The 23,401-nt window shown below is 38.9% G+C and overlaps 1 protein-coding gene across 1 annotated transcript in view; it reads right to left on the bottom strand.

Annotated features, from left to right (window-relative positions):
* Positions 1-22,327, bottom strand: part of TENM3 (teneurin transmembrane protein 3) — a 588,433-nt gene extending 566,106 nt beyond the window's left edge. The window contains exon 1 of the mRNA XM_010835814.1: positions 21,755-22,327. The gene's annotated coding sequence lies outside the window, so the exon portion shown is untranslated. The remainder of the gene's footprint in view (positions 1-21,754) is intronic.
* Between the last annotated feature and the right edge of the window lie 1,074 nt (positions 22,328-23,401).

The following is a 23,401-nucleotide window of genomic DNA, read 5'->3' as shown; positions in this document are numbered from 1 at the left end:
TTACTTTTTTTTTTTTTTCCCCTGTCATTCCTGGGCTCTAAAACTTTTCCTGACCTCAGGAGGTCTTCTGGGCTTCCACCATGTTGGGGAGGGGGACTGAAGGCCATATGCCTGGGCAATGGTGAAATTGAGCAGCAGATGTCCTTCTGGATGGGCTGTCGGCTGTGCCCAGGATGGGAGGCCACCTGCCAAAGAAGCTCCACTGGAACAAGAACTGCAGCAGATTCCTCCAGTGTAGCCATCGAAGCCCCTGCTCTCGGGCTGGGGAGGGGGTGGCTGGAAACAGGGGAGGGGGGCAGAGCAGAGCTGCAGAGTGTGGGTGCAGAGCCAAGCCTCTTGGCTCCAAGGCCTGGCCCCGGAAACAGGAGCTCGAGTCTCCCAACCCCCCTTGTCATTTATCGCAGACCTTAAGGCAGTGCTCGGGCCTCAAGAAACCACGGGGCATTCTTTACCCTCTTTTCTTCAGGAAATTTCCTTACAATGTCTTTTTAAAAAAAGCCTTTATTGAGTTTTTTTTACAATATTGTTTCTGTTCCATATTTTGTTTTTTTTTGTCCATGAGGCATATGGGATCTGAGCTCCCTGACGAGGGATGGGACCCGCACCCCCGGTGTTGGAAGGGGAATCCAACCACTGACTGCCAGGGAATTTCCCTTCCAATGACTTTTCTCCTACCAGTGTTCAAGGTTGGGAGAGCGGCTGGAGGAAGCACACAGCATCTCTTTCTCTTCAAAACCCTAAACACGAACCACGCGCAGGGAAAGCTACCTCTCACCTTGAACTTGAGGTGTGAGTCGATGTTATGTGATGGTTGAGTGAGAGGAGGAGAAGGGACCAGACCTTATATTTGGTCCCACTTTAATAATGATGCTACCGTCTCCCTTGGCTTTGGAAAGTCATGCAGGCTTTCTAGCCACCCTCTTCATCACACCATCTTGGCCTTTGACCTCACTGCCCGGTTCCATTGGCCCCGACTCCCTGAATCTGCCCCCTGGGCTTCCTGTTCACCTGCTTGGCTGTGAGTTTGACTGAGGCCATCAACAGTCTCTCCCAGGCACGGTCAGCCTCTGTGTCCCAATCCCCGACAGGGTTCAGGGCCCTGAGAAGGAACACCTGGGCCCCTGGATTTTTTTAGAAAAGTAAACAACATACACTTTGGTTGGGCATCCAAAATTTCACCAAGAACTCCCAGTCCCTTTAAAAAAAAGTGAGTTGCTTCAGGTATGCAGGTTGCCATCCGATGGAGCTGCAAAGGTGCCATGCTGTCAAATCCCACTGAATCCTTTAGTTAGAACAGGCTCCGCGTCTGATTTCACTTTTGACCTACCACCTTTAGCACCGGCACAAGGAGCAACGACTGCTTCATTTGATGAACGAATGAATCACTTCCACGCAAACCAAGTGTCTTTGTTTACCTTTGTAAGCAGTGATACAATTTATTTTCTATGATTGTACCAGAGCATTGGAGACAGCGCAGATAGAATATTTCAGGGTGGCGTTTCGGCCAAAATACCTTTAAATGCATAGTTATTATTCAATTTCCTAAATGACCCTTGAGTACTACTTCCTTCCACAGAATTTTACTACTTAAATTAATAAGACAGTATGCCTAATGCTGAAAACCCTAATTCCATGTTTGGTGGTTCGAGGCCGTGAAACAAGCCCCTTACAAAGGGCCCTAGGATGAGACCGGTTACCTCTTTGTTTCTATCATGGAGGAGGCTTTCAGGGCACTGTGCTCCCCTCCAGACCTCCAACCCTCCCTTGCATGACAGACACTCTCCCACTGCTGGACTTGACCAGCCCCCTGTTTCAGCTGTACAGCCCTTGTCCCTGACCCCAGCCCCTTTGTCCTCCTTTAGACAAGCATCTCTGATTGACCTCAGCCCTCTCTGTTGTCCACAGTCCTGGAATATTTACCCTCCTCTCAAGGATCCCATTCTGTCAAACAGCATCAGTCATGCTCACATCTCGGGAACGTCAATCTTCATTGAAAATCTGTCAGTTTTGCTAACATAAACCCTGAGATAGCTTAATTCAGCTCCACTGTTATCAGCTGTTTGTTTTTCCTCAGAAAATGGAGATGCTTTTTTTTTTAACCAAAAAAAAAACCACCACAATTGTAATAAGTATAGATTGACGACGTCCTGGAGTAAGAAAGTAACACCTCCAAATAAAGGATCTTGGGAGACACCTTTTCTAAGGTACTGTTTGGTTGTTTCAAGTTGTTATTGTCACTTCTTTAAACATAAAAAAGAACTCTGGTTTCTAAGGTTGCTCTTCCCCCGGTTTCAGTTCCCACTGACTGCTCATTACATAACTATCCACATGACCACAAGGAAGTCAGGATACGGAGGGGAGACTGCGCATTTTTAATTGTTCTTTATCAGTCTGTCTGTATCCTTCTAATCTCCCACAGCAGGAGCAAATTTTCTATAATATGTGCTCTTCCTTATAGGCTAAGCGTAAGTGCAGAAAAAGAGAGCATCCTTCTGCAGAGAATAACTTAGCCAAGGACACTGTGCTCCATCTTTATGATGAAATACATATTTCCCATTAAAAGGCAAATCTGTCATTTTAAAAGGTTGAATTGGATGTACTTTAAAAATAATTCCAGCTGGTTAAAATGAGAGCATTGGGGGAAAAAAAAAAGCTCAATAAGAATGTTCTCTTGGTCTGTAGTATTTTCATTTTCCTCAAGTGTGAATTGGATATATTTTCTTTTACTTTAAGCCCTTTATTTTCAGTGTTTGATTCGGAGTTAGTGGAATAAGTTCTCAAGATGAATGGAGCTCAATAATACTATTTCTAATACTTAAAGTTTCTATTTCTGTACTCTGTATTTCCAGCCAAAAAAAAATTGGTCCATTTGAACTGACCCTTTTTCTGTGATTACACAAGACATGTGGATATTATCCTACATTGTTCTGTCCATATGTACCATTTCTGGACCTTTTATAACTCTTCCTGTGAAACCTTTGTCCAGTTAATGTGATTTTTTTTCATAAACTAAATGACTCATTGCCTCCTGGTAAAACACAAGCAAGGGATATGTTAAAATACGCAGTGTTGTTCTAGAAAAGCCATCTCTGTGTGCGGGTGCACAGACACTAGTGTTACACATCCAGTGATTTGAGGTTTGCACCTGGACTTTCACACCTGTAGTAAGTGTGGGTACTAAGCTATTATTGGTATTAGTTTTTACAAAGAAACAAATATAATCACACACAAACACTTCTACATCAGTCGGTTTTGAACTCAATTAAAATTTTGTCCTTGCAAGTTTAATTTTCCTCACTACCCACCAGTTACTTTTGCTTCTAAGACTTTGAATGATGACATGTGCAAATGCAGAGCTTTGTGTTTTTTCCACACACTCCGCTGCATGTGGGATCTTGGCCCCCCCACCAGATGTCAAACCTTTGTCCTCTGCAGTGGAGGTGCAGAGTCCTAACCACTGGACCCCCAGGGAAGACCCTGAAATGCTTCTTCCCACACAGCCCTGGTCGCCCACCGTCGCTAAACACACTGGCTCTGCTGAGGTTTACAGCCACGTTTCTACCGCCTGGCTTTCTGCTGTGTGTCCCAGCAGTCTCTGAACTATACACTTCCATCTTTGTACGAATCTTACTGATATATACTTTTGTATAGTTTGCGGAACGAGATGAAAGCAGAAGTGGACAAGGCCCGTCACCTTCCTTTATGTGGTAAGAACTTTCAGTGGTCACAGTTTGCTTTGGCTTCTTCCCATTGGATCTTACCCCCTCGAGTTCCTCGCCCACTCCCGTTTCTGACTTTCCAGAACACGGTTGTGGATCTCAACCGACACTTTTATCACTACTCCTTTCTTCCCGTTTCTCTGTCCCTCGTCGTGGAGTCTTCAGCCTCCAGGCGGCCAGCCCTGACCCCCACCCGACCCTGCCTGCCTTTGTCGCCTGCACCCTCTCCCACCACCCTGACTTTGCTTGCTGGCTTCATTCCAACTGCCCCTCGTGCATGACCACCAGCTGTTTAAGGCTTGTGCTACCTGTCCTTTCTCTTCTCACCAAAGTGGCACGCTGCCAGCAACATTCCGTGAGGTCCACCTCAGTGTCTAAGAGGACTGCTTGGGTCTTAGCAGCAACCCGGGGCTCGCATGGCAGCCTCTCTGACTCTGGCGCTCCACCCAGGGGTGCCACCATCCTACTGCCCCGAGTCCCCATAGCCTCTCACCTCACCTCACCTTCAGTCTACATGTCTCTTCCCTCAGCAACAGTAATCCAATTTCCTGAGGAAAGCAGTACACGCTAAAATGTAAACGACTGACAACTAAGCGATGGGAACTTGAGAAGTTCATTAGTGCAAATGAATCCCTAATCTGTAGACTTGTTATGGAACACGGTAAGAGTACCGGGTCAGGAATCTACTCTAGGCCTTCCCAGTGAGCTTTTATCTCCCTGTCAAACAGGAGATGGAGAAGGCAATGGCACCCCACTCCAGTACTCTTGCCTGGAGAATCCCATGGATGGAGAAGCCTGGTAGGCTGCAGTCCATGGGGTTGCTAAGAGTCGGGCACGACTGAGTGACTTCACTTTCACTTTTCACTTTCATGCACTGGAGAAGGAAATGGCAACCCACTCCAGTATTCTTGCCTAGAGAATCCCAGGGACAGAGGATCCTAGTGGGCTGCCGTTTATGGGGTCGCACAGAGTCGGACACAACTGAAGCGACTTAGCAGCAGCAGTAGCAGCAGCAAACAGGAGAGCAAGCTTAACAAACCAGCAACACGTTTCTGAGCGGCTCTGAATCCCTATTCAAAGGCCACTCCAGGTTATGCACAAGGAAGCATCTGCTCTAAATCTCTTGGATTAAATTTATTGTCATTATATTTCAATCATTTATAAGCAAAAGATGCTTACCCTCACCACAGTACATGTTTATGGCATTATATACATTTTTTTTGTATTACTGAGCTGCTGCTAAGTCGCTTCAGTCGTGTCCGACTCTGCGAGACCCCATAGACGGCAGCCCACCAGGCTCTGCCATCCCTGGGACTTTCCAGGCAAGAACACTGGAGTGGGTTGCCATTTCCTTCTCCAATGCATGAAAGTGAAAAGTGAAAGTGAAGTCACTCGGTCGTATCCGACTCTTTGCGACCCCATGGACTCCAGCCTACCAGGTTCCTCCGTCCATGGGATTTTCCAGGCAAGAGTACTGGAGTGGGGTGCCATTACTGAGCTACAACTTCTTATTTCCCTAAATTATACCATAGTGAAATACTTATTTATTGAATTTTTATTAAGCCATCAAAACAATGGTTAGGAACTTTTTTTATCGTATGGATTATCCTTTGGTGAAATTAACCCTCAGAGGGAAGAACAGAACTGTACTTGTTGAACTGAGAAAGTAGCCCCCAGGATGAAATGGGCTATTCCCTGTGCCAGGCTCCCCCCTGTGATGGAGAAGGTCATGGTGGCACCATTTTTAACCCACTGCTAGGAGATATGGAGTAGTGAGGGGATTAACCACAGGCCTAGACTTCAGATATGAACAATTAGGGAAACCAACCTGACAAATGTGAAACACTGAATGTCTACTTCTTTAGTGTAATTTAAAAAAACTTGTAGGAGACTAGGATAATCCTCCTCAAATATCTAAAAATAGAACTACCATATAATCCATCAATTTCACTGCTAGGTATATATCCAAAGAAAATGAAAGCACCAAAAGATACATGCAAACTCAAAGTTCACAGCAGTATTATTTACAATAGCCAAGACATGGAAGCAATCCAAGCGCCCATTAACAGATGAATAGATAAAGAAGATGTGGTACATATATACAATGAAATATTACTGTCATGAAAAAGAATAAAGTTCTCCCATTTGTAGCAATATAGAAGGACCTAGAGGGTATTATACTTAGTGAAATAAGTCAGACAGAGAAAAACTAACACTCTATGTCATCACTTACATGTGAAGAACAAACTAGTAGCTACCAGTGGGGAGACGGAGAGAGGGAGGGACAAGATAGGAGTAGAGGATTGAGATATACAAGCTACTAGGTCTAAAATAAATAAGCAGCAAGGATGGATTGAATCTCTAGGTTATATACCTGAAACTATAATATAGTATTATAAATCAACTATACATCAGTAACTGAGAATGAAATGGCAACCCACTTCAGTATTCTTGCCTGGAGAATTTCATGGACAGAAGAGCTTGGCGGGCTACAGTCCACGGATCGCAAAGAGTTGGACACAACTGAGCAACTAACACTTACACATCAATAAAAAGAATCAAGACAATGAGATTCAAAACATAACTAAAAGTTTTAAATGGGGCTTGCCATTTGTATAGGAAATAGATTCACAAATAAAGTAATAGGTAGAAGTAGAAAGCTGCTGGAAGGAGCTTATACTGTTAAATTATAATAGGTCAATAAAGTTACAGTAGGGGTTCTGAGGATGGAAAAGAAAGTGAAGGAAGGTTAAAAAAGGAATTCTTATGAGTTAGGTGTTGAGTCCCTTTGCCACTGTCAGAACGACCAGACCGATAAATAGCATTTCACAGGGAGAGAAGGGGATGGACAAAGGCCCGGGGCAAGTACAGTACCCTGTCTGAAAGCAGAGCTGCTCTACAGGTCTTTGATTTGGGTACAGAGTGAGGCTAGCAGGGTATGTCTTAAAACTTCCTCACATGCTCCCTTGAAATGTGTACAAAATGACACAACAAAGAAAAAGAGAAAAAAAAATGTCTTCAATGATCCAAACTTTCCTTACAAAAGTGATGCTATAGCTAAAAGAACAACTGGAAATCTTCCACCGAAGCAGGGACAGGCCCTCTATTCCTTTTCCCCCATCAGCTCCTGAGAACTCGAGTCCATGTGTAGCCTTCCACCAGGACAGCATGGTGACAATGAATAGAGATGAAGGCCAAGAAGCTGGAGTCAAGGACCAGGTTCACCTCCTGCCACCCCAGAACTTGCTCAGATTGATCCTTGAGAAGAGGCTCCTTTTTCCTATGTGGTGTATTTCATCTGGCCATGGGGAGTTGCTGACCTTCATAATCGGAAATCCCACACTGATTTCCCGGATGCTCTATTGCCAGTACGTTCTGCCCTGAGACACGTGACAATTCATCCTCAACCACTTAAGTGTTACTTCCAGTAAATCAGAGGATCTATAGGAACTCCTTTCATAAAGCTCTGTTCCTTGGCCTTGGCTTGGGAAAACAGTGGCATGGCTCTAGTTAAGCTAGTTAGAGCCATGCTTGAGCTCAGTCGTGTCCAACTCTTTGTGACCCTGTGGACTACAGCCCGCCAGGCTCCTCAGTCCCTGGAATTCTCCAGGCAAGAATGCTGGAGTGAGTTGCCATTTCCTCCTCCAGGGTATCTTCCCGACCCACAGACCGAACCCACATCTCTTGTGTCTCCTGCGTTGGCAGGCAGATTCTTTACCAGTAGTGCCACCAACTAGCACAGTCTAAGTAAATTCCCTCCTCCTGGGCGCTAGGACCTAGGGGATGGCATTGGAGTGAAAGTGCTGAAATTCAGGGACAGTTCTTAGAAGACTCCAAGCAGACAGACACCAGCAAGTAGAACCCAAAGAGGATTGTTAGCTCTTTCCTGGAGTTCAATCCAAGATAAGCTCTCTTTCCAGGGCAGTTAATCTTGGCCCTGAAAAGAAGTTGCCAGAAGGGTTATTGATTTCGAAGCGACAAGCTGCTTGCAGGAGTTGAGGTCTAGCCAGGGCCTCGGGTAGGTTTTCAAGGTTAGAGTTTTTTTTTTTTTTTTTCTTCTGAGAATCTAATGGAGAGCTGTGGTTTCCTTCATAAAAGTCATAATGAGTGCTTGAAGTTAACTTGAGTTAACGTTTACAATGGAGGCAAATCTTTTATTTTTGTGACATTTGCAGTTCGTTTTAAATGTCTTGCACAGCATATTGACATGATAATTTAGGGTTATGGTTAGTAATTAAAATTCAAAATTCGTATTAGTGTAATTGATATCCAGCATGATTATGAGTTCATATTCAGAATGAAGGAAGGCTGTGTTTTGGGCTTCCCAGGCGGTGCCGTGGCAAAGACTCCACCTGCAATGCAGGAGATGCAGGAGACAAGAGTTCGATCCCTGGGATGGGAAGATCCCCTGGAGGAGGGCATGTCAACCTCCCTAGTATTCTTGCATGGGAAATCCCATGGACAGAGAAGCATGGCAGACTACAATCCATGGGGTTGCAAAGAGCTGGACATAACTGAGTGACTGAGCACACAATAGGCTGTATTTATGCTGTTAAGAGTTTTAAAAGATATATTTGAAAAGCTACCTCTTGGTGTGGCATTGTACTTTAAAACAGCACTCTCCAAACTTTTTGATACAAGGGACCAGTTTGATGGAAGACAATTTTTTCACGGACTGGTTTCGGGGGATTGGGGGGAGGGGGGTTGGGGATGGTTTGGGGATGGTTCAATGCATTACATCTATTGCATACTTCATCAATTATTATTACATCAGCTCCACCTTAGATCATCAGGCATTAGATCCTGGAGGTCGGGGACCCGTTCCTTAAAATACTCTCTGTTATATCCACTTCAAAAGGAGAGCCTGACCAGCTGACCCTCGCTGGTAATCAAACCCCCATCACAGAGGGGAGATACCTCAGGTGTGGTGGTGTGAAGGAAAAACACTTTCTATGGGACTTTCTTGGAAATCAAACTCCTCTAAGAGATGGGAAATATCATAAAGGGAACACAGCATACATTGCTCTCGTTATGCTGAGCCCCTCAAAAGGGGACAAAATTTCTCCTTATACAGCTTGTTTGAGTGAAACAATTATAAAGAAGTCCTTCTGAATATATAAATGTGTGTGTCTACAACTGTATTAGTTACATTTTATTTCATCTGCCTTGCAGTTATAACCAGTCTGAAGTAACCCTATCTGTTATGTCTGAATAATTCCAGGGTGAAAAAAAAAAAATTCATCACAACAGAAAACTTTTAGAAAAAAAAAAACATGAAGAACCAGTCCAACCTTTAAAGGTCACTCAGAAACTAAAATCTTTATTTGAATTCATTATGAAATCAATGGAACCTTTGGTTAAGATTCATGTAATTATAAATAACACAGACCACGAGGAGAACAAAATGTTTAAGTCATAAATCTTTCATAACTTCTGAAACTTCACTTTTCACTCTCACAGGCTTGCATTTTCCACACCCAAGAAAGACTATTGTACCATTGTGGATTATTTAGTCTGGCTAGTTGGCATACTGCCTAAGCTTTTAGGAGTTGAAAAAAGATTATATAATCTGTCTTTTGATATTTCGGTTCATGTTTTTCAGCATGCTTGTATCTTTGCCAAGAAATGCATATTGAGTGAAAATCCACTTCTTAACATGCACCAGGGAAGAAGTCATAGGTAAACGAAAAGCACGCTGAAAAGATATAGCAAGTCCTGGTTTCAGAATATATTCCAGTAAGTCTACAAATTCCATTAGTGTAAATACCAATGGCTTGGCAACGCTGCTTGCATCAGTATATATCAGCAGGCATGCCACAGTGATTTTCAGTGGTGTTCCGTTTAGTTACCAATCAGAAGCATCACTTAACAATTCTGTTCAGAAACGACGAGGACAAAAAGCAGCTCGGATCAAGGGTACCGTTTGATTTGCCTGCACTAATAAGGGCCATAAATTATTTACAGGACTTCAAAGTCTTGAAACTGGTAAAGTACACCAGGGCAAAAGTAGAATTTGTTTGTTTATTATCAATTATTTACACAGTATGTTTTACAACATCAGATGTGTAGAAGAGGCATAATCCTGAGGAATGGCACACAATAAGAAGCATATTATGTTAATTCTGTAAAAGCTTAACATGAGCCATCAAGACGTGGAGGCCATCTGATGCAGTATTTATAAATATTTCAATAACAATCTCAATAATCATAAACTCTAAAAAGCATTCCAAAATACAAACCAATTTATAATTTCTAGGTTAGTGAAAATCCAGGCACATGCAATCTCCTGCTTAATTGTAACGAGGGGACTTCAATCTCTGATCAAATGTGGAAACTCCCAAAAAAAAAAAAAATGCTCTTGTTCAACTAATAAACTATTTGTAATACAGGGTCACACACAACAGAGAAATCAAATCCACATCTACCCAAAGAGGTCAGCCAAAAAATAAACATGTCAATCTTTTTAATCAAGCTGGCCACTTCAAATCTAATGTAGTAATTATAGATAAAAATGTTGCTGAGATTAAGAGCTACACCCCCGGGATGGGTGGCACGTACGTTGGGACTCGATTGTTTTTTAATATGCCTCCAGTCAAATGTGGTAAACTTCACACTTTTTAACCAGTGTGTTTGTAATAGATTGAATGAAACAGGTCTACAAAAGAATCAATAAATGTAAAGACTAGAAAGAATTAGAGAGGCTGGCAGGCTTGTACCTATTGTCTGGGGGAATTAGATGTCAGTTTGAGTATTATAACTCTGACAAAGATTTCTGAGCTTTAATTTACTAGAACATATAATGGGCCAAGGAGAGGCTGGGAAACATGGTCAGATTGAATACATTATTTAACAAACACTTTAATGAATGTTACACACTTTTTTTTTTTTTTTACACTCCTGACATTTTTTCCCCATTCATTTTTCAGACTCTTGTTTATCAATGAAATGCACTTCTCTAAAAGAGTCTTCTCATAGGGTCCTTAAATCTCAAACCTGTGATGGTGCCCTTAATGCTGAATAATACTCTAACAGGAACCAACAATGCTTACCTTCAAGTCAGGATGAAAGAAGCATCGGAAACCCCATCGCTAAAGTTCAGCAAGCAAACAAAATATGATAATGATAGAAGGATTAGGTGAGTAATTCCCGGTTCAGGACATATGCCGAAATAGAACAAGATTTCACAAGACTTTGGTCTTTATTTTTCCAGCGACAGTGAAAAGTTTTAGGAGAGCTCTGGGGCTTTCATAAAGAAAAAAGAGCCAGTGCCTTTTTGTTTATTTACTTATTTTTTAAAACCTAAATCCATGGACTTAACTGTGCTTAGCTCACAAAGGAGTTGTCCAGCCCTTATCCACACACCAGATGCAATTTAGATAGGTTGCACCCCCCCGCCTCGCTTATCTTGGGAAAGGAGAAAACATTCCATTAATCAAAAACTAATGCAGAAACACCCTTGGGAATAAATGGAAACCACATTGTAAAGGGAGAACTCGTGTTTTCTGTAAAACATGAAAGAACGACACGTCAGGAAACGGGCCGAAGTAGCCAAATAATAATCAACACGTAGCTGGCCAAAAATGACTGGAGTCTCTGCTGACTTTCACTGCATGCCAGTCACTAATGAAAGGCACAAATCTTACTGATGTAAATCACCCTGTCTGCTGTTTCACGATGCTCTAACCCGATTTCCGGCAAATAGCAACAAACCAAACAGTAAACACATATTTAGAGAAGTGCCAAAGAGCCATACATTTGGAGGGTGAGGGGGAGACACAAAGATGGACTTTGTCTTTAAAGAGCTGACAGTCTTTACAAAAAATATGTTTTCAGCTACTCTCAAATAAAGTTGAAAAACGTCTTCTGTAAAGAGCCAGATGGGAATTAGGCTCTGGGGGCGGTCACATGTTCTAGGCACAACTCTCTAGCTCTGTCATCAGGACACAGAGCAGCCACCAGCAGGATGTAAACAAATCCAGGAGGCTGAGTTCCAACACAATTATTAATGGACACCAAAGACAGGACATTTCACATAATTGAAATGTCCCATGTCATTCAATATTCTTCTTCTTTTTTTTTTTTTAATTTTTTTTTAAATTTTATTTTATTTTTAAACTTTACAATATTGTATTAGTTTTGCCAAATATTGAAATGAATCCACCACATCAATATTCTTCTTATCATTTCTTTTCATCTACTTAAAAATGTAAAAAAAAAAAAAAAAAATACTTAGAACCCAGGCCAAACAAAACAGATAGGGGGCCCTGACTTGATCTGTGGGCCAGTTTGCTAAATCTTCCTCTAAAATAATTATATAATAATGACTATAATAATTTCTACTCATACAATCAGGAAGCGCAAACTGTAACCAATCAGGGATGCCAAAGTAGACTAGAGTTTCCAATTTAAAACAGAATTCTAATCTATTTGAAAACAATACAGTTATTCTAGCGGCAACGTTGGAAGGAAATCCTGATACAAAAAAAAGGCCTCGGATCTCTGATGTATAGCAGAATCCTTGGAGTAAGAGTATTCAGGACAAACTTCAGTCCAGGAGCCCAGAAATCCATGTTAGTTTCAACCAAAATGGTGAGGCATTTATTGGTAAATGGGGTATAAGGGGAAACTAGCAGACACTGTTCCTAATATCTAGGACCTAACGATCCTAAAAGGTTAAACAGACACTTATTGCAAGAATTCTAGATAAAACCAACTGCACTGAGTTTCCCAAGTGTGATATAACATGTGGTGGGGAAGGAGAATTTCCAATGGAATGATCTGTCATGATGCTTTAAGAGAGGCAGCCTTTGGGATGGTTTTCTAATCTCAGGCATGCGCTTGAGTGAAAATGGCAAAAAGGGGACATTCGAAGACGAGGACAGAGCTTGGGAGAGGGGAAAGAGTGGGAAGCATACAATTTCCAGAGGTCAAGGAGACTTCAGGAAACCTCAGAGGGATGAGGGGGTAGCAGAAAAGAAATAAGGATGGAGTCATATTAAAGAGGGCTTTGAACGCTAGCCTGAAAAATTGGGACTCAATTTTTATGCAGATGAAGGCCAAGAATTTCAAGCTCTTATTATACAAATGAAATTTTAGCAAAGCTGAAATCTTCTTTATAACCCAAGTTCAATAATACTCTAATCACAAAATGAAAATTTTCATAAAATAATTTCAGACCTTACATTTCTTTCTAAAATCCTTCTGCCACTGCTCTGAATAAAAATCAATGTTACTTTTATAACACGGGGTTAAAATGGCTGCACAGGATAGAGCCCCACTCAGAGCAGGAGCTCAATAAATAGGTAAATAATTGTATGTTACCTTGTGGATCTCTGCCAATGTCAGATAATGAAATCAAGTCAGATTCTGAAGTTAAAACATCACTAAAGGAATTTTTTTCTTCAGTATTATATGAAAACTTGGAGGCCTCCAATACAATCTCCCACTCCCCTTTTCAACATATTATTTGTGGGGGCAAAACTGGAATTATACTAGGGTTATATCACTGATGATAAATTTTTTTCAATAGAAAGTTTCAGTTTGTAAGACATGGCACATGAGAAAAAAATAAAAAACAATCTTGACATTTAAACTTGACACCTCCAGGTAAATTCAGTTCTCAAATATCCACTGGGATGCTAATTTTCATCAGGGTAGAGTTATAAATGGACAGTTGGCTTCAAGTGCCCTATGAACCTTGGCACAGCAAGGTGCTATTACAAACCACAGGAAATGAGGTACTTTAGAGGATGTCCAATTGTAATGCCATCAAATGAGGGGCTAGAAAGTCTCCTTGTGTCCAGGTGTTTGAGCAAGCTTTCAGAGGTCAGGTGCACGTAAAGAACAATGAATGTTTCTTTGAATATTTGTGTGATTTCTCACAGTGTTTTCTGTAGTTATCTAAATTCCTGACATAGTCAGAGCCATACCAGAAATACTTAAGAATGTCTGTACTGTCGGAGCAAATTAATTTAGAAAGTATTTGTTCAGCTCATTCTAAGGGTCCATGGAATTAATGTTTAGGGGAAAAATTTTAAGTAACCAAACAAGGAAATGATAAATTTCTTTTTCTTTAAATTTGCAACTACACTCAATTTTTATTAATAAAAGCATATGCATATAATGATGTATTTATAGAAAACAAATGTGCTATAAAACTCAGAATACTTGTTAATCTTCCCAACTCATTAGTCATTTTTAATTTTTAGTTTTAGTCATTTTAGATTTTTCAAAAGGGAAACCACAAAACAGCTCTAAGAATAATTAAAGTCCTTAAAAAAAAAAAAGAAAGTATTCTAATGGTAAGATTCAGCAAATTGTACTCAAACATACAGATACCTGCCTTCCCTACCCAGGAATCTGGCTCTAAGCAGACGAGATGATTCTAGACAGAGAGGACTTTAGCACAAATCAGTAAGCCCCTCTTATGGCCAACGTATGTGTAGGCTATCTGTAGACACTCGTGCAGGCTGGCACAAACACACACACGTGCTTACTGATTAATAGGCAAGACTAATTATGCTTCTTCACAAACTGCAGTCCACACCCTTTTGGAAATATTCCAGACCACCAAATGCAACAACTTTTGGGACACATGGGGGTGAACTGAAACCATGTTTACCCAGATGTACGCCTAAGAAATCCTCCAGAATGAACTTGGGACAGGCCCGAGACTGCATGCCACCCACAAAATCAGTCTTCTCATCTCAAGGGGACATGCTACATGGTTTCCAGGTCTGGTTTCCTAAAGGGTCTTTTGTCCAACTTTGAACTTTCTGATATATATACATTAATACATCTAAGTCTGGTTGTACCATAATGAGTAGATCAGAGTTAAAATCTCCCACTCATTACCGAGCTCATGCATCATAGAATTTTATTTTGGTATGAGACCCAAGTGCTAAGGATGGATGAAGGGGTGCCATTTGATTGATCTTGCCCACTTAATCCAGAAAAGTTGTCTCACTGAGCTCAAGTTACACTGTCTTCCAGCACAGGGATAAAGAGGGCCACCAAGAATCAGGCCTCAAAGTCACCTGTCACACTCTACCATGTGACACACAAGAGGAACAACACTGATATCTCACCATAAATTCAGTGGGTGTACACTTCTACAACAGAACTGGATTCATTTTCATATTCTGCTTTTTTTTAATTTTGAAAAATTCTCCACTTAACTTTCATTCCTTCCATGTTTTATAGCTCTCCCTAAAGTAGGCTTTACCATATAAATATTTAACATAATCCTTTCTCAACTCTAGCACACAGGTTTTTAAAAGATGCTGAATTATAAGCAATGAAGTTGAAGTTTCACATTGAAGGGACATAGAGATTGTGACCGCCAAGGTAGACATGAGTCCATCAGCAAACATTCATTGCACATCTAGAGCGCTCGGCAGGTCAGGATCCTTTGGAAAAGGCTGCTGGCCCGGCTCCAAGGGACTCCAATTATTAGAAGAATCATGCTTCCCTCTTTGCAATTACTTAGAGCTTTGACACCCTGACCATTTGATCCCGTCAAGCCTTATCCTTCATTCCTTGTCAGTTTTGTTTGTCTTCATTCATTTAATTATATGCAAAAGCACAGTAGCTCACCAAGTCATACTCAATCCAGTTCAAAAAAAGGACCTCTGGCCACTCTTTGCAGCCCAGAAGTAAGACCCACTAACATTAGGTTTCACACCGGTAGGGAACACCACACAGCTTTTGCTAGGGCTGAGCGATCCGGAGCCACTTCTGGGGGTTTAACTTAATGTCAGAGGATGATCTGAGGACTAAAGGATCATGAGATGTCCTGAGAGTTTTAAAAGAGGTATCCGATCTCATCTACAAACAGGGAAACTGAGGCTGGTGAGTTTAGTGGGCTTAGCTAAAATCACACATTCAATGACAATTCTGAGTTAGAATGCAATTTTACTCACTCTCAGAAAGTACTCATTTCATTTATCTAAATTTGAAAATACCTATAACAAATAATGTGCCACAGAATTAAATATATATATATATACATATAATATACACAATCAACATACATTTAGTTACATTTGGTCATATCTCATTTTACCTTCTCCAAATTATTGAGATTTTTCACAGTTATATTTTGAAACAAACTTTCAGAGTTAAATATTTAAGGACTGTATCAGTATTACAGTACAAAAAAGTCTTGGAAACACAAGCTTCATATTTGGTGCTGTTTCACATACATTGTTGTTAACATGCCACAAGCTGTAGACACTTAAAAATACTGTTTAATTTTCTTTAATCCATTTCGTTTTATGGATCTAAAATGGCCATCAGACAATAATACAGCAGTTTCCATAAGGAATAAATTGTTAGTGCTTGACAAAAAACTCTTTTTATGCCAGAAGAGGGAAATATAAAAATGTCTTTTCCATATAATTATATTAAAAAATGTGTTCGTATGTTCTCTCATATTACAGCTGTTAGAATCTTTTTTTTTTTTTTTAAGGCACTGACTTAAGAGCTTTCCTTTTCATCCCCATTTTTCCCTAATTAATTTCTGTTCAACCAAAGAACTCTTTCCTTTAATGGCTTCTGCTACCAGAGCAAAGCCTTCGTGCAATGAGCAAACCCATTTCTGAGCTCTGCTCTTCAAAAAATTGGGGCAGGAAAGATAAAAATGTTTCTAAAAAGGGTACTTTCCCATTTAGGTGTTATTCTTCATTTAAGGAGAGTTGACAGATAATTACTAGTCTCTACAAAAATTTAAATCTTCTGCTACTCAAAGATGGCGAGTGTGCATAAACAGAGAAATATAACCTTTAAAAGATATTCACAGTTTCACAAACTTGGTCCCACAGGGAATCATCTGCAATTAATTTACTAATGAATTCTGATAATAGTCTTGCTTTTGTTTATCGTTATTTTTTAAAGTGTTTTTTTAAAAAAAGAACTAGAATGAATTTCGCATGTTTTTCTTCAGAAGATTTCTCTTCTTATATTTTTCTCATATCTATTTTTGATTTTGTTAATATTTTAAATATCCAGAATTAATGAGGTTTCCTTATATACTTTGGAAAATTTACAGACCATTATTTTTAATCTCTTTTTTTTCTTTTTATGCTTTGAATATCTGCTTTTATTTTGAAAGAATGAGGGAGGAAAGTCTGTTTAATTAAATAATATAGTCAAACAACTGCTCTTTTTTACACTGCAATTGCTTCACTATTAAAAAGAAAAGGCAAGGCATAAAACTCAACTAATTACATTTATTAAAGATCTGAAGATGCACTAGTATCTCTGCCAATACCTCCTACTTCCACCCTCATGCCAACTGCCTGAATATTAGAAAATCTGGAGAAATGAGATGCCTAACACAAATTATTCAACAAAATAGAATTATATACAAATATATATAATATTTATAAGATACGTTAGTATATTTCTTACCCAAGCTATTTGAGTTCATATAAACATATTTTAAAAAAATCATGTCACTGCCATAAATTAGCACTCAGTTAAGACAAATGCAGTCATCAGGATCAATCAAGAAGTCAAAAAATCGGCTCTTTTGGAATCTATTCATTCTGTGCATGTAGATGTGGCTTAGCATTACTCCCCACTCAAGAATATGTAATAAACGTAACAAGTTCCAGTGAAATAAGTAATCTGTTATTAAAAACAAGCAAGGGGGCTTCTGTTATTAAAAACATAAGTCCATTTTCCTTCAGTATAAATTCAATGGCATTGATCAATAAATATCAGAAGTTATCTTTGACACAGGCAAATTTTGTAAGAGGAATAATTTGAACAGTTATGCATTTCAGAAGTGATTACATACCAATTTCATCCAAATATTATCTCTTGCACTCATAAATCTAACTTTCCCTACTTTTTGATACTGACAAAAAATGAATATGAATGTTTCCTCTCCCATGGACATCTACACAGGCACACACACATGCATGCACAAACATGGGTGTGCACACACATGTAGGAAATCGATCATCATCATATTTGAGGTCAAACACACCCACTTAAAAAAGAGAGGCTTTTTTTTTTCTTTTAATTAATTGTGCCATTTTCCTTTTTCAGCTTCCATATATAAAGAAAGCTTAACTGTGTGCTTACAATGATAATTCAGGCTAGAATCCATTACTTTAATTATCTTACAATGAGCAGAAACATCTAATGTGTGGTAAATGTAGCTGTCTTAATAGAAAAGCAGATTTTTAAAGACATGCTCATTTTCAAAATAAGCTGGACACACTACAGTCAGGTTCCTGTGTTTTCTATATACAACTGGTATTTCATTTTGAATTACTTGAGCACATTGCAAAGTGTATGCACTCTAACAAGAGGTCAAGCTTCACTCAGTGAATCGATTCAATATGAGAAGCAGAAATTTCCACAGAGGGAAGGAAATTGCCTTAAAGTCAGTTGGCATCGTTTTGTTTCAGCTCCCTGCTCTGAGTGCTGAGTCCAAATGCCTACAGTGCTCTGTGCTGTTCCGCACTACTTTGAAGAGCAGAAGGCTTGAAGGGCTGTTAGAAAGAGTAATGATGGAATTATAACTGACTAGCTCTCTGTCTGGTGAGACTACTCAGAAAAGACTAACAAGATAGCAATGGCTAAAAGGCCTTTGTTGTCTAGGTAAGAATGAAAGGGTTTTTTTTTTTTTTTCCTTTTTGAGTTCTTCAGTCCAATATTGACCTCAAATTCAGAAAAGTCAAAGATTTAGTATGACTCACACTGGCTTTGATCAGGTTTCCAATATCGTCGAAATAACAGATCACTGTAAAGAATATGTAAAACAGTCTCTGTTCAATCAGTGATAAATGTTTGAAAAGAACTCTCTGTTTATGTATGCTACGGTGCCATCAATGGAGAACTTTGTTCAACAGCTGATTAGAAGCCAACAATGGCACTGAAGTTAGTGGAAATGAGAAAATAGGTTATATTGCTTGGATGATTAAAGTGACAATAAAGGGCCAATGAAATGATTTTAGGACTGATGGGTGATACCCAAACCATACTGAGAACTTGCATTGGACAGCTTCTGTGCTATTACCCAAACTCTGTATAAAATAGATGACTTTCATGGGATTATAACAAAACACTTTTAAATCAAGAAGGAAGAGATCCATCTTTCCATTCACAAGACCACACACCATTTCATCTCTGTGAGGATTAGACAGGTATTTAGTCTGTCTATTTAGTCTTGGTATTTCCCCCCAAATAAGACCAGGAATACTGAGTTATATGGAACAACTAACAGAAATAGACTGGCTCTCTTTATTTTGAAAACATTTGTTAAAATTTTAAAAACACGCTTCAATTCTTTCAGAAACTAAAAGTTTGCATCCAAGCCAAGAGAAATCCACTCCTTATCTAAAAAATAATCAGGCATCCCTTTATAGTTGCAATTGTATTTTCAGCATCATGAAGTATATTTTATTAAGTGGTTAAGTCTTTTGAGACAATGGTTATTTTAGAGATTTGGTTATGATTATAATTTTGTCTTGCTTCTTCATCTAATTGTAAACTCTTTAAGGAAAGAAACATCCTATGTAATGCCCCAGAGGCCAAGGAAAGTGATTTGCACACTCAGTCAAAGGATTTGATTAACTTCTATCCCGGAAATTTCAGTCTTATAAACCTAGAGATCTGCTGGGAATGAATGTAATAACCTCTTCATATAGGCTGTTAAAAATCTTTGTTGTACCAAAATATTCTGCTCGTCTAACCTGAAGCACTCTTGTTGTCATTTCAAATCATTTCTTATAATATTGAACTTTTTGAAGTTGAGGGAACAAACTGCTGGTCAGCATTTTACAAAATACATGAAACATTTACTTTGGAATATTAAATAGAACTACTACTCTCTATATCAAGGTTGAATTTTATATAAATGTAGCAAACTACATTATTAAATGTAATATGGAATATATTTTCAACTTTACTAAATTAGGTACTGGAAGAAACATTTCTCCACTAAAGATCAAGTAAGTTAGAATACTTGAATGAGAAACAGTAGAAAACAAACATGTAAAATAAATGCATATTGTGTTAATATAATATGATCTAGATAAGGTTTGCTGCTTTTTCAGAAATAACTCCTACAATCTTGGCATGCTTCTACTCAGGACAGTTCGATAAATATGCACATGGTTCAGGACATGGTAAAAATGAAAATACTGATAAAAAATGGACATATGTTATCTGGTCTCTCACTATGTTAAACTTCAGCTAAAATAACTAGAAAAGAAGGCAAGGAAATTATCCTTTCCCAATCCTTTCCTTATCATTCTTAGAGACTTCCCTTGAGTTCATGTGAGTAGAAATTATTTCTACCAAAGTTATCCTTGGTTCTGTAACTGCATATTAATGAACTATAATCGAGGTCCTTTCCAAGCAAGAAATAAGGACAAAACCTCTATCTCAATTCTTTTTGAGCATGAAAGCTTAAAAAAGCTTAAAAGATCGGTTAGAAACAAGGCAGGCTTCCCAGGTAGCACTAGTGGTAAAGAACCTGCCTGCCAATGCAGTAGACATAAGAGATGTGGGTTTGATCCCTGGATCAGGAAGATCCCCTAGAGGAGGGCATGGCAGCCCACTCTAGTACTCTTGCCTGGAGAAACCCATGGACAGAAGAGCCTGGCAGGCTACAGTCCACAGGGTCACAAAGAGTCGGACAAGACTGAAGCAACTGAGCACGCACTTGCTAAAAACAACGCACTATCTGCTAGGTGGGTTTGTGGTGACAGAGGTAGCTTTCAGTATTTCCCAGAAACCTCGAAACTCCAGTTCTCATCTTTGAAAAACTTAATTTCACCCTTAATTTTCTGCAATTCCATATTTTTTCCCTTGTTACTATGTTAATTGTTCAAGTCTCATCTAATATTCTCATCAAACTGATGCATACTCATTTTAATTGGAATGAAGATTCAGACTAAATCATGTTTTATTCATTTTATCTCATTTTCCCAAATACAACAAAAATTAACCATCCAAGTTTTAGTCGAAATTCCACAGCTTTTTGACATTTCCACTATAGCAATTACTACTATTTCTTTGTTAGTCTCTTGACACAGGCAAACATTTTGGAGAAAACAGTAAGTCGAACATCAAGAAGTAAATTGCTTCTAGTAGAGTTTTGGTTAAATATGTCCAGTTTAGAAATTTGACTGTGCCACTGATTTCTTTTCTTACTTTAAACTAGTCATTTAACCCCTCAAAATGTATATAATGATACTTAGATGAACAATTAGGAAAGAAAATAGACTCTAACTAATAAAAATGAAGAAGTCAGCATCTACTTCTGCAATGAATCCTGATCTATATGGGAGTAAGAAAACTGCTACAAACTGAAACAAAGTTAACTAAACAGTAACCTCTGATTAGAAACTTCCAGAGGGCTAAAACCAGAGAGCTAGTTTGTCCTAAGATATTCTGAAATCTAATATTTCAGCATAATATATCACCATATATAACTGTGGTTTTAAGTTATTTTGCTTTGAATCACACTTATTTGATTTCTTTTTGAATTTAATCTTTTTTTTTTTTCCTAATTAGAATAATTTGATGAAAAAGGGTGACAAGGGATTTGTCCCATGTCTTCCTAGCTAATCATGACAGATTAGTGGTATATTGGGTTTTGATTATAAATTGCTTGTTTGCAACATTTGGATACTTTTAAAAGTCAGTGATTTAAAATAACAAACCATGGGCCAGTGGGTTCTTTTTATACATTCAATCTTACCACCTTATCCTCCCAAAAATTCTAGCAGGGAAGAATTTTACCAAGGAGGAGACCAAGGCTCACAGTAGTTACCTGCCTGAGGATACACACTAGTAAATAGTAGAGCTGAGCTTAGAACCAGGAGTTCGGGGTCAGAGTCATGCTCCCGGACATCACTGCTTCAGTAGCTGAGCTCATAACATTGCCATTCGGAAGAATTAGATCACCAAGAGATGTATATAATCCTGCCAGTGTGGAAATGCACCGTGCCTGACGCATTTCAAGGGCTTCACATATTACAGTTTTCTGTTAGGGCAATCCAGAGGCCACTTACTTTTCCATCTAGAACCCTTCTCCCGCCTCCTGGAACTTCTGCACCAACGCCAGGAAATCCGTGCTATCGTGTTTGTACTTCATCACTCTCAACTTGTTCTCTCCTTCACATAGGACGAATTTGGATATGGAAAAGTTCAAGCTTAGAGATAAGTGACCAGAAGTTATGAGATATAAATGACCAGGAGATATTAACATTTTAATAGGGAGTAGTTCATTCATGCAAAATAGAAATGAAATACGATTGGGATCATTTAGGCATCGCAGAATAACGGAAGTAATCCTTGAAGCAAGGGCTTGCCCTTCAGTGATATGACATCCAAAACAACCTGCCCTTTGTTACAGCCAAGTCTAAAAACTTCCTACCCTTTTTCATCAATGACCTAAGGGGGTTAAAAGCATCCGATTGGATGGTGTGGTTATTTTCCATCAGCAATGATTCATCAAAAGGAGAAAATTAATTTTACACATTTATATTAGGATTTCCTTATATCAGTCAGAGAAGAGTTTACATGTGACCATACAGAGCTGTGACCACTGATTTATGTTTTAAAGTCAAAGAACATACTATCTATTAAATCTTTCTTAAAAAATTCTTTTTACAATTAAGTTAAACAAGCAAGCAAAACATCAGCCAAAAGCATAATGGGATACTTCCAACTGATTCATTTTTAATGAAATATTATTGGTGATTGATAATGCATCAATCTTTTTACACTTGCCAAATGGGATATGAAAATAAAGCAACACTGAATATAAATAATCTGACACAATCTGATACAAATCTTGTAAACAGTTGACTTGGATTTATAAAGCAGATCTACATGTAAATGAAGTAACCCTTTTATCTCAACTGACCAATTGGCCTCAGTGAAAAAAATCAGTTGGCTTTTTTTTTTTTTTCTTTAAGTAAACACCTGCTACAGGGTCAAATTGCTAGAATTTTATACTCTGGAATTTCCTTTCAGAATATTACATTCTGCTACTTTACATTTTTTCTTAACAGGTTTGATTAACTTTATAAAAAGGTGGTCAAATACTGACCACATTAGAGATTTGGTTTTGATCTCCTCACTAATACTGATTTTGTTAAGCTGAGCTCTGTGGCTCCTGCAGAGAAAAAAGGGGAAAACAATTAAAGACTCCCTCAGGAGGCCCCATCTTTCAGCAAAAGATTTGGGGGAGCACTCATTCACATCCAGTCATAGTCAGATGCCTTTTAAGGGTGTTAGTGAGCCATAGCACGGCTTTGGTTTTCTATTATTTCCTATTGTTAGGTTCAAGGTTCAAGGGGATAGAAAAGGAAGAAATGAAACGGTCCTGATGAGTTTATGTGTTTAGACTATTTGATTGCAATTCCGGAGCAAGTTGTTTCATTCTTTCAAAATTTTAATTGTCTTGTTGCTTTATTTAGTTGCTGGGTTTTGTTTTAAACATCACAGAGCTGGCTCATTCATATAGCCATTAACAAAGAAATGAACTCATCTCTGCTAAAAATTTCAGAATTTCATTAAGAAGTCTTATGGGGCCAGATGATAGCCAGAAACAATAATAATCATCATCTAATAAATGAAATAAAATTAAAATTAATGAATGAATGTGATTTGTGAAGGGAAAGAACAATGAGATACTATTAAAAGAAAGCTAA

This window comes from Bison bison, unplaced genomic scaffold, assembly GCF_000754665.1.
Source record: "Bison bison bison isolate TAMUID 2011002044 unplaced genomic scaffold, Bison_UMD1.0 scf7180017864050, whole genome shotgun sequence".
Lineage (NCBI taxonomy): Eukaryota > Metazoa > Chordata > Mammalia > Artiodactyla > Bovidae > Bison > Bison bison.
This window is presented reverse-complemented; position numbering and strand designations above follow the sequence as displayed.